The sequence below is a fragment of the Zea mays genome, chromosome 1 (assembly GCF_902167145.1).
Source record: "Zea mays cultivar B73 chromosome 1, Zm-B73-REFERENCE-NAM-5.0, whole genome shotgun sequence".
In the NCBI taxonomy this organism is placed as follows: Eukaryota; Viridiplantae; Streptophyta; class Magnoliopsida; order Poales; family Poaceae; genus Zea; species Zea mays.
In genome coordinates, this window is record NC_050096.1 from 112,875,814 (window position 1) to 112,888,925 (window position 13,112).

Below are 13,112 nucleotides of genomic sequence, written 5' to 3' on the forward strand. Positions count from 1 at the left end.
AGAAATCTCCTTGCTGTCAGGGAGACAATACAAGAAGTCTTCTTCTCCGCTGCCGTTGAATATTAACGCCCCTTTTGGATACTTCAGTTTTTGGGCGTAAAGCCGGGCCTCTTGCTTTTCTTTTTCTGATAATTTTTTCCCCGAAGCATGTCGAACAATATAATCAAGGACTTTGGGGGACGCTTCGGGGGCAACAGCACTGATTTCTTCAACAAGAATGGGCTCCGTCATTTTTTCTTCCTCGGTTTCCAGGGACTTTACCTTCGTGGGTTCTGAAGGCCCAGCTTCAGCCTCAGTTTGTTGCTTTGGAGCTTGAATATCAAAAATTTTAGTTTCCGCTTCGGAAGTTTCAACAGTTTTATTCGGAGTTGTGCTTGAGGACTTAATTGTCTCCAGAACATCTAGCACATTGACCATTCTTTTTCTTTTTGGGGTCACTGTTGGCCCCTTCTTAGTTCCTGCTACTTCAATTTCTGCTGAAGGACTTAAAATTTCTGATATTTTTGATCCCTCAGTTGATCCTTTTGCTTCTTCCATCTTTTCTGTCGATGGCGCTTCGGCCATCTCTTTGGTTTCTGGTAATAAAATCTTTGGTTCCTCCAATTCTATCGTTGTTGGCGCTTCGGCCATTTCTGCGACTTCTGGCAGCAAGGTTGGCTTTTCAGCCTCGGTGCCCGAAGAGGTCTCTCCGGTGAACTCAGGCACCGAGGCTGGTTCAATATAGCGTGGCCGATGTGTGAGGACCTTTATCCTTTTTCTTTTCGGTGCTGGCTCACTAGGAACAGCTGCAGCTTCTTCTTTTGCAGAAGTCGTGCCCTTTCTTTTCTGCCCTCGAATGGGATAACGATAGTCAGGGTAGACGAACCCGATTGCGTCGAACACTTGGTTCAGTCTTTTCTTTTTCCGGCCTCCGAAGGCTGCTGACAATGCAGTATCTTCGGCCTTTGAATAAACCCCGAGTAGTTCATCACTTAAATTTTCAATGCTTTTTAGCCAGTCATCATCTGGCTCTACGAATTTGTCTCCGAATTTGAAAGTATACTTCAGCCTGATAAGTCCACCTTCGTCAGCCTCCTTTATAGTCTCTTGTGGCATTTCCCATTTTTCCGCGAGCGGCCATACTCTGAAGGCAATATGCTCTTGGACCAAATCTCTCGTTCCAATAAAAGAACAAATAACTCCGAAGGCTCTCTGGCATTCTTCGGCAGCTTCATTCATTTCAACCTTCGGCCTCCACAGGCCGAAGCTTTGCCAAATAGGGCGCATAATTATACCTTTAATATCTTCCCGTGTTTTCAGGTCATTCTTCACATAAAACCATTCTGTCATCCAGTCGCCGGGCCATCTCTTCCGAAAGGTTGGCACGGGACAGCTTGACCCAGACCGAGAAACGAAACTGTAGCAGCCAAAATTATTGTGATACTGTTCCTTACCCCAGGGTTTTGTCTCGTATGATAATTCGTGTATGTTGCAGAAACTTTTCACATCAGGTTCCAGACCTTGGCTTCTCACGGCCCACACGAAGATATTCAGCCTTATGATTGCTTCGGGGGTAAGTTGATGAAGATAGACTTCAAACATTTTCAGCACCTCTACGACAAAGCTGCTCAGGGGAAATCGTAGTCCAGCTTTCAAAAAGCTTCGGAACACTACGACTTCATTTTCCTCAGGGGACGGGCAAGTTTTCTCTCCTTCGTCGGCCCTCACAATGGATAAGTCCCGGAAATATCTTCCCCTCATGTTGACAAGATGATTTTCTTTGATACCTGATTTGCCAAAAACCGAATGGCTTGGTCGCCAGGGGCGATCTTCGGAGTCTTCACCACCACTATCCACATCATAACTGTCGCTGTCATCAGTATCTTCAGATAAACCTTCTAAAATCTCCTTGGTGATTTTTTCTGTATTGGTCTTCGACATTGCTATAAGAAACCCCAGATTTTTCTCTTCAGAGAGACTCAGCTTCATCTCGGCAGCAGCCTTCTTATATTCAGACATCTTCGGAAACACTAAAAAACTGTTTTCAGCGCCGAAGCTTAAAAACTTAAAAAGCTAAGCAAGTCTTGGTGCGCAAGAGCTAAAAATTGAGTGAGCAAGAGCAGATGGCAAGAGAGCGTACCAAATGAGTTCGCGGTATGCTCTTATTTATACGCCCAGTGCGTTGAAAATTGAAACACCCCGTTTGTCAGTGAATGTTGCTATTCTAGCAAAGGGAAGGTGTTTTTTCGGACCTTCGGCTTAAGGCCTTCGTCCATGTCGCAATCTAAAATTATTATTATTCTAACAAATTAATATTGCGAGGGGCTACTGTTGGGGGCCTTCGGCTTCCGAAGGTCCTCAAAAACAAGATTTAACAGTGTTTCTGGAGTATAATGTGTGAACAGGTATCCTCGGACTCGAGTCGATATCACAGTAGGAGAAGCCCAAACAATACGAAGGTTGATACAGCGCCGAAGATGTGAGCAGGAAAGCTTCGGCGTGGTAGCAGAAAAGGAAACTGACTTAAAGATGAAAAGGCCATTCAGACCTCGGTGGATTACTATAGAATTACTACCAAATGTAAAGGGCATGGATGTAATTTTGTATGGGCTATGTCCCGTGCCTATAAATAGGTGAACAGTACCCCCGTACTGCTCACGCTGACTTGGCATTTGCTTTTGCGTCACGCTTGTACTTTCGCCTTTCTTTCAAGCCGAAGGTACATTTGTAATTTGATATTATTTCTACTTTTCTATAATAATAATACAGAAATGAATTGATAATAATACATAATGGTTTACGCTATCTTTTGTGTCTCATATGATTCCTTCTTCATTATTATATGTTGAGTTTATGAAGGTATGTCCTTCATAACCTTCGTCCGAAAATCATTATATCCTAAGGGAAATAATGCTTCGAAGGACGAAGGGCTTTAACGTTTAATATTTCTTGTGTTGCCTTGTTCTTAATTCATAGCATTTGAGAACAAGTCCCCAACAATGCTGATTATGGTCGACTGGGCGGAGATGCTGGAGGCCCGAAGCGAAAAAGAATTGCCAGCGCTACTGACGAAGAGGTCACCAAGGTAGCCAAAAAGAAAAAGAAAGATTCTAAAAAACTTAGCGCTGGAGAGTTAAACCCTGAGCCGAAGGTGGCCACTTCAAGAAAGAGAAAAAGTGCATCTCCAGAGCCGGAAACGCTGGTTCGAGAAGAAGATACTCCTGCTACTCCTTCTGCTGTTGAAGTAGAAGAGATTATGAAGGTAATGACTGAACCCTTGCCTATCAGGCTAAGTCCGCTGGCACTGGAACTGACGAAGTTTTTTCAGAAGGACAAGGCAGCTTCGGCAGACGAAGGCCCTGCACTGCCGAAAAAATGAAGGATTATTCAAATAGCAGATGTAATTCATGGGACACCATCACCAACACCGGCATCAAAAATTGCCATTGATCAAAGTGCCGAAACTGCCGAAGCTAAAGGCGCCGCAGCCGAAGCCACCAGAGCAGAAATCTTCGAAGCTGATACTGGCGCAGCCGAAGCTACCGGGGCTAAAATCGGGGCCACAGAAGATCCGAACCTAGAAGAGACACTTGAAGTTATCGAGATAACATACTCCTAAAAATGACTGAGGAAGAATCTGTTGTGGCTGCGGCAAGCACAGCTACTGAAAAGGGGAAAGAGCAAGCTGAGGACATTTTGGAGGAAGAAGATTTTGAATTTCAAGATTTACTTGGGCAAGGACTGACAGACGCTGAAAAAGCATAGCTTAAAAAATGCGCTATAGCCTACGGATATAAGCCAGGGGCTACACTGTTTGGCGGTGTTAACGAAGGAAAACTGAGGTGCCTTCGAAACCGCAGCGAAGCTAAAATTGTTAGAACTCTCTGCAAAAACATTGGTTTGCCGAAGCTAGAAGCGGACCTCTGCCGTTATCAACGACACCATATCGCCGGAAGCTTGCTTTATGCTAACTTCAAGGTAATAAATATTTTTGTTATTTTATTACTATTATTATTATCTTTTAGGTCGTGTTCTAACGAAGATCGTCTCGACAGAGCATATTATTAAGCAAGGTTCTAAAAATGCAACAAGATCTGGAAGAAGAGAAAAACAAAGCCGTCATTCAAGATTTGGCTGAAAAAGTTGAAAATTACGAAGCTAATCTGAAAAAGAAAGACTTCACAATCCAGGACCTTGAAATCATGGTTAAAGAGCACGAAGGTGCATTAGAAAAGAAAGATTTTTTTATTCAGACCATGGAGGGTTCTTTGGCTGAAGTCCAAACTGAAAATAACAAGTTAAAGAATGAATTGCTCCAACAGTCAGAAAAATTTGAGCAAGAAAAGAAATATCTTGAAGCAAGCCTGAAAACTGAAGTGGATAAAAATTCAAATTTGCAGAAATCCTTTAAAGAACTTCAGGAGAAATGCTTAAGCTTCGGCAGCCGATGCGTGCAGCGGCTGAAGGATGTGTTTCACTCCGTTGGAGCCAGCTCTGCGAAATTTACACCTTCAACTGAAAATCTGCCCAGTACATTAGAATATATTGAAGGCGAAGTTGATGCCCTTGACGAAGTTATTGGTGGGCACGCCGACTTCTGCGCCCTGGTAGCTTCTCGGGGCACAGCTATTGCTTTTTTGAAGGCTGGCTGCACGCATGGAAACATTGTGAACAGACCAAACTTCAGCTTGTCAGCATCAGATCTGATAGATATCCCAAGCGTAGCCTGAAGCATTGGAAATAGATTCATGACCCAGATCTGGGTAAGTGGCGGGCGAAAAATGGCAGGTGACGAAGCTCGAAGCCATCTTAAGCCGGTAAGAAACTTATGTTTGTTACTTTTACCTTCTCCTTTGAAATTTGCACCTTTCTTATTCTGCTGTTTGGTATACACAGGATGACGAAGCTGAAGAATGACGAAGCTGAAGTTTGACGAAGCTGAAGACAAAACCTAGGCTGAAGCTTAAAGTTGCTTACAATATGCTTTCCTGCAAAAATTCTGGAGAAACTCTTGTAATATAGCTATGGAACAGCTTATGTAAATTTGTACATACCTTGTAATATATTCTATCTCCCTTATCCGCATACAGTCTGCTTTGCTGTGGACGAAACTTCTCTTTTGAGCCGAAGGCGAAAAACACCTTCCCTTCTTTTCGTACACAACGAAGCATAAAAATTTTTCCTTCGAAGCTTTTCCTCATTTCTGAAGCACTTGTCTTCTTTGTGTAGTATGATGAAGATTCTATATATGTCTAAATGAATGTTTATGAATGCAAATGACATGATGAAATGTACTGTGCAAATGAATATTGGGACACATGTTTAAAAACCATAAACACAGCCCTTCATCCCCTCAAGAATGATACAAATTTTTTTGCCGTTTACTTTTCGGCTTCACCGTTTACTTTTCGGTGTATCAGCGTTGACTTTTCGCTGTAAGCCTCCCTTGGGAGCTTCTTCGCCTTTTACTTTCAGCGGAATCAGCCTTTATTTTTCGCTGTAAGCCTCCCTTGGGAGCTTCTTCGCCTTTTACTTTCAGCGGAATCAGCGTTTATTTTTCGCTGTAAGCCTCCCTTAGGAGCTTCTTCGCCTTTTACTTTCAGCGGAATCAGCGTTTATTTTTCGCTGTAGGCTCTGCATTCCCTTAGGAACGACTTTTGAGCTTCTCCCTGTTTCCTTTTCTTTTTTCCTTTGCGTTTACATTTACATTTTTTGGGGGATGTCATTCTCATAGAATTGAAATAAGGAAAATTACATGTTGTGGCCCCATTAAAAACCTTTCTCCCCCTTTGGAAAGGAAAAGGGTGCCATAAAAAAGAATATAAAAAATTACATCAAACTAAACATAATATCGCCGAAGCTCATCCGCATTCCACGATCTAGGAATGTCGTTGCCGTCCATATCCTTCAATCTGTAGGAACCGGGTCTTGACGAAGATACTACTAAAAAGGGGCCTTCCCACTTCAGCTGTAATTTGCCTACTGTCTCAGGATTGGCTACTCTTCGAAGTACCAAGTGTCCTGGTTCAATGTTCTTCAACTTGACCTTTCTGTCACGCCATTTTATTGTTTCAGCTTGATATTTATTGATGTTTTCCACAGCTTGAAGTCTGATCCCTTCAATAGCATCTTTTTCTACAGAGCAATCAGCTTCGTTTTCGCCTTCTACCGAAGCTACTGTCCTTATTGATCCTGTTTTGGCCTCTTCTAGGGTTACTGCTTCGTCACCGAACAATAGTTTAAAGGGTGTAAAGCCTGTTGACCTTGACATGGTTGTGTTGTGGCTCCACACCACTTTGATTAACTCGTCTGGCCACTTTCCCCTAGGCTGATTGAAGATTGACTTCATTATTCCTGTCATTATGATCCCATTGGCTCTTTCGACAAGTCCATTCGACTCTGGGTGTCGGACTGATGCAAAATGGATCTTCGTGCCGATTTGATCACAAAATTCTCTGAAGACTTCAGAATCAAACTGTGTCCCATTGTCCACAGTAATAGCCTTCGGCACTCCGAAGCGACAAACAATGTTTTGCCAGAAAAACTTTTGAATAGTAAATGAAGTTATTGTGGCTAAGGGCTTTGCCTCAATCCATTTGGAAAAATATTCCACTGCCATTACTACATATTTTAGGTTCCCCTGTGCTGGTGGTAATGGACCTAGCAAATCAAGACCCCACCTTTGCAACGACCAAGTGGGTTGTATTAATTGAGTTAAAGACGAAGGTTGTTTTTGATCTCTTGCACATTTCTGACAACCTTCACACTTTTGAACTAAATCCGCTGCATCCGAAGCTGCCTTTGGCCAATAAAATCCTTGGCGAAAAACTTTCCCAAGCAAGGGCCTAGATCCAATGTGAGATCCACACAGGCCTGCATGTATTTCCTTCATTAATTCTATACCTTCGGATCTGGATAAACACTTGAGCAATGGGGAACAGACCCCTCGCTTGTATAACTCCCCTTCTATTATGACATATGGTCGAGCTCTTGCTTCTATTCTCCTGTTATAAGCTTCGTCGTCTGAAAGAAAATTACCCTGAAGAAAAGAGATGATCTCAGTTCTCCAATCTTCACTATAAACAGGGGATATGTTAAGGATTGCACTTTCAAGAAGCTCGACCGAAGGTGCTTTTATTGTTTCAAAAAATACTTCCGAAGGTATAGGCAGCCCCTGGGCTGCTGACTTAGCCAATAGATCAGCGTATTCATTTTCTCCACGAGGAATATTTTTGACAGAGAAACCTTCGAAGGAAGCCTCAATCCTTCGGACTGTATCTAGATACTTTTCAAGCTTCGGGTCTCTTGCTTTATAGCTCTTGTCAATATGACCAGAGATAACTTGAGAATCAGTTTTAAGAATGGCCCTTCTGATTCCCATTGCCTTTAATTTCCGAAGACCCAAGAGCAGAGCTTCATACTCAGCGATGTTATTTGTGCAACTAAAATCAAGTCTTGCCGCATAACAAGTTTTAACTTTGGAAGGCGAAACCAACACAGCAGCCGCTCCTGCTCCGAAGGTTCCCCAAGACCCATCGCAAAACACTGTCCATGCTTCGGCATCTTTATTTGTTTCTTCCTCCTGAGCCCCTGGCGTCCAGTCAGCAATGAAGTCTGCTAACACCTGGGACTGAATCGAAGATCTATGAACATAATCAATACAAAATTCATTGAGCTCTGCAGCCCATTTTCCAATCCTTCCAGTAGCTTCTCGGTTTCTCATAATATCCTTCAGAGGTTGTGAAGAAGGAACAATTATGTTGTAAGCTTGAAAATAATGCCGAAGCTTCCTGGAGGCCATCAAAACAGCATACAGTACCTTCTCCAATTCTGTATAATTTTTCTTTGATAAACTAAGAACCTCGGATACGAAATATATTGGGGCCTGCCTCTTAACTTGGCCTTCAAGCTTCTCCTGGACAAGTGCTGCACTTACCGCTGAGTGCGAAGCTGCCACATATAATAACAAAGGAGCCCCTGGCGTAGGTGGAGTTAATGTTGTTAGATCTATCAAATACTGCTTCAGCTCTTCGAAGGCTTTCTGCTGGATTGGTCCCCATTGAAAGACTTCGGCTGACTTCAGCACTTCGAAGAATGGTAAGTTTCTCTCTGCTGATCTGGATATGAATCTATTGAGAGATGCCAACCTTCCTGTCAATCTTTGAGCCCCCTTTTTTGTACTTGGTGGTTCCATTCGGAGTATAGCTTCGATTTTACTTGGGTTGGCCTCAATTCCCTTTGTTGAAACTAGGCAACCAAGAAATTTCCCCTTCTTTACTCCGAAGACACATTTTTCTGGATTCAGCTTTAGACCGGTCTGTCTAAAATTAGCGAAGGTCTCCTGTAAATCAGCAATGTGGTTATCTTGCTTCGTGCTTTTTACAATGATATCATCAACATAGGTTAGTACATTCCTGCCTATCTGAGAATGGAGAACCTTCGCTGTCATTCTGTTGAAGCTTCCTCCAGCATTTTTAAGCCCCTCGGGCATCCGAAGGTAGCAATATGTCCCACTAGGGGTTATGAAGCTGGTTTTCGGTTCATCCTCCTTCTTCATCTAGATTTGATGATAGCCTGAATAGCAATCCAGCAAACTCATAAGCTCTGATGAAGCTGCTGCATCGACTACAGAATCTATCCTTGGCAATGGAAACTCGTCCTTCGGACAGGCCTTATTAAGGTCAGTAAAATCGATACACATTCTCCATTTACCATTGGCCTTCTTCACCATAACAGTGTTAGCCAACCATTCTGGGTATTTTACCTCTCTAATAACTCCGACACTGAGGAGTCTTTTTACTTCATTCCGAGCACCTTCGGCCTTGTCATCAGACATCTTCCGAAGCCTTTGTTTCCTGGGTCTGAAAGATGGATCAACATTGAGCGAGTGCTCAATAACATCCCTGTTAACTCCACAAAGATCATTAGCTGACCAAGCAAAAACATCTTTATTGTTGAACAAAAACCTTATCAAGGTTTTCTCCTGCTCTTCGGACAATTGAGATCCCAATAGCACCTTCTGCTCTGCTATATCCTCACATAAGAGCATGGGTTGCGGCTAGTCAGCCGAAGCAGCTTTTTCCCTTTTGAACTTGTATTGCTCACAAGCTTCAGTTCCATCTATATTATGGATTGCTTTTGAGTCTGTCCAATTTCCTTCGGCCCTTCTGGCAGCTTCTTGACTTCCATGAATAGCAATGGGCCCTTGGTCCGAAGGTATCTTCATGCAAAGATAGGCTGGATGCAGAATTGCTTCGAAGGCATTAAGAGTACCACGACCAATGATTGCATTGTAAGGGTATTCCATGTCAACAATATCAAACACAACTTGTTCAGTCCTTGTGTTGTTGATAAATCCGAAGGCCACTGACATTGAGATTTTGCCAAGCGCTACAATCTGCCTTCCTCCGAAGCCGCAAAGAGGATGTGTGGCATCAAGAATTTTATCTTCGGGCTCTTGCATCTGTCTGAAGGCCTTAGCAAATATGATATCAGCTGCACTGCCTGTATCAACCAAAACATTGTGGACCAGAAATCCTTTGATAACACAAGAGATAACCATAGCATCGTTGTGTGGATAATCCTTGAGTTGAAGGTCCTCTTGGGAGAAGGTAATAGGAATGTGAGACCATCTTGACTTGATGAAGGGTCCTTGCACCCCGACATGCTGTACCCTTCTCTGTGACTCCTTCTTCTGCTTCTTGTTGGCTGGCTCTGAACATGAACCGCCTGTTATCAGGAGTACCAGCTTCGGAGTCGAACCAGCTCCAGCTTGAATGTTGAACGAAGCCATCAGCTCAGAAAAGTGGAAGTGAGTTCACCGGAGGTGGGCGCCAATGTTGGGGACTTGTTCTCAAATGCTATAAATTAAGAACAAGGCAACATAAAATGTTAAATGTTAATGCCCTTCGTCCGCTGAAGCATTATTTCCTCAAGGATTTAATGAACTTCGGACGAAGGTTAAAACGGTGCAATTACGAAGGTTGAATCTTCGTAATTAAACTCTCAGAAATTATATAAAATAATGCGAGATATAAAACATTAAAGACAAGTAAATTATAAATAAACGATATCATTTACATATTATATAAATTCGATGTATTCAAATATCAAATACATTCATACCTCTGCCTTGGCAAAGAATAATTTCCGAGTGATGCGATTGCAATTACAGGAATGCGTGAACAGTAAAGGAATACTGTTCACTATTTATAGGCACAGGACACAGCCTGTGAGGAATTACAACCATGCCCCTCATAAAAGTTTACAACATTGACTCAAGCCCTTATGGACTAAAAGGTCATTCTATCTTTAAGTCGGTTCGACCCTTCATCTTCGGATATGTTGTAATACCGAAGCTTCATGAATGGTGCCTTCGGCGTCACGTATGAGCAGCTTCAGCCGAAGCTGTCTCCTTCTGCAGGACCTTCGGCGACGAAGCATGGTCCCAATAGGCACCTTCATCAGCCAAACAAAGTACATTCAAGACATACTTAAGAAGTTTGGAATGAAGGATGACAAACCCATCAAGACACCCATGGGAACCAATGGGCATCTCGACCTCAACACGAGAGTTAAATCCGTAGATCAAAAGGTATACCGGTCAATGATAGGATCTTTACTCTACTTATGTGCATCTCGACCGAATATTATGCTTTCTGCATGCATGTGTGCAAGATTTTAGGCAAATCCTAAGGAAGTTCACCTTAGGGCCATGAAAAGAATCATGAGGTATTTAGTTTACACTCCTAAGTTTGGGCTTTGGTACCCCAAGGGATCTACCTTTGATCTAATTGGGTATTCCGATGCCGATTGGGCAGGGTGTAAAATTGAAATAAAGAGCACATCAGGGACTTGTCAGTTTTTGGGAAGATCCCTAGTGTCATGGGCTTCAAAGAAACAAAATTTAGTAGCTCTTTCCACCGCCGAAGCCGAGTACATTGCCACAGGTCATTGTTGTGCGCAATTACTTTGGATGAGGCAAACCCTCAGGGACTATGGCTACAAATTGAGCAAAGTCCCTCTCCTATGTGATAATGAGAGTGCAATCCGCATGGCGGATAATCCCGTTGAATACAGCCGCACTAAGCACATAGACATCTGGTATCACTTTCTGAGAGATCACCAACAAAAAGGGGATATCGAAATTGCTTATGTTAACACCCACAACCAATTAGACTATATCTTTACCAAGCCACTAGATGAGAAAACCTTTAGCAAACTTAGGAATGAGCTAAATATACTTGATTCTCAGAATTTTGATTGAAACATTGCGCACATAGCTCTTTTATATACCTTTGATCATATCTCTTTTATTTGGTACAATTGCATATTTCTTATTCTTCTTGTGCCAAGACTAAAAATAATGTGTTATCAAGTGTATTTCTATACTTAGTCTTAGATTGAAAGGGAATTGGAGGATATGGCAAAGACAAGGCTTCCACTCCAAACTCTAATGATATCATTTAACCTTTGCCGCTACTCCACAAACTCTCAATGGTATGATATTCACTCATATTTGTTTCACCATTTGGGAGAAGGTATTAGGCCCCAAAGGGGGAGAAAGCTGCAACAGGGCTCTCAAGTTCTCCGTTTTTGGCGCTTAATGCCAAAGGGGGAGAAAATATTAAGCCCAAAGCAAAAGGACCGCAAGCCCAAAGCAAAAGGACCGCACCACCATTTCAATTTTTTCGAAATAAATTTCAATTGGTGTATTTTTAATTGGTATCTAGTTTTCAATGTGAAAATAAGATTTCAAATTGGTATCTATTTCAAAAACCCTCTTGAAAGCTAATGGGAGAATTTCTTCAGGGGGAGCATTTATGTAGTCAAAGGAAAAAACATTTGAAAGACGGGGAGGAATTTCAAATCCTAAAAATGCTTCTTGCAATCATATTCCTATACCTTTGACTATTTGCAAAGTTTTTGAAAAGATTTCTAAAATATTTGCAAAAACAAAACTAGTGGTGCAAATGTGGTCCGAAATATTAAATAAAAGAAAGCCAATCCATTCACTCTTAGTGACACTTTAAATTGGTTCAATTCTAAGTAACCTATCACAAGTCATCTCAATTGCAAACTAGTTACATTTCTGCCTTTACATTTGCTTTGGTTTGTGTTGGCATCAATCACCAAAAAGGGGGAGATCGAAAGGGAAATTGGGTTAACCATTCCCTATAATTAATTTTGGTGGTTGACGACCAACGCAAACATGTGGACTAAGTAGTTTGTCTAGAATTCATGTATTAAAGGTGCATAAGGTTCAACACAAACCAAGAAAGAAATCAGTTAGAGACACAATTTTATTGGAGCAAAAAGAACTTGAGTGTGCTAAAAAATGGCGCACCGGACTGTCCGGTGCACCAGGCCGTACAACTCCAAACCATCCACTCTCGGGAATTCCAGGGCGCGCTCCTCTATAATTCACCGGACTGTCCGGCGTGTCAGCGGAGCAACGACTCTCTGCGCCAACGACCGACTCTATCAAGTGAACAGTGCAGCATAGTGCCGCACAGAAGTCAGAGCAACAAAGTCAGAGGGGCACCGGACTGTCCGGTGCAGCAAGACGACAAAGGCTCCAATGGTCGACCAGCTCCGAACCCTAACAGTTGCGCTGACGTGGTGCGCACCGGACAATGCACAATGGCTGTCCGGTGCGCCCATCGCTAGCAGCCTTCACCAACGGCTATGGAAGTGGTTGGGGGCTATAAATACCCCCAACCACCTCATTCATATCCATCCAAGCATTCCAAACATCTCATTTAATACAAGAGCAAAAGGCTCCACTCCAAGACACATCAAATAGATCGAATCCTCTCTAAGCCTCCAAAATCAACTCAATTCCATTAGGGACTTGAGAGAGGGTGTTTTTGTGTTCTTTGTTGCTCTTGTTGCTTGGCTTGGCCTTTTTCTTTTCCCATTCTTATTCTCAAGTGCTTTGTAAGCGAAGCAAGAGACACCAAGTGTGTGGTGGTCCTTGCGGGGTCTTAGTGACCCGTGAGATTAAGGAAGAAGGCCCACTTAGTCTAAGTGACCATTTGAGAGAGGGAAAGGGTTGAAATAGACCTGGTCTTTGTGACCTCCTCAACGGGGACTAGGTTCTTTGGAACCGAACCTCGGTTAAACAAATCACT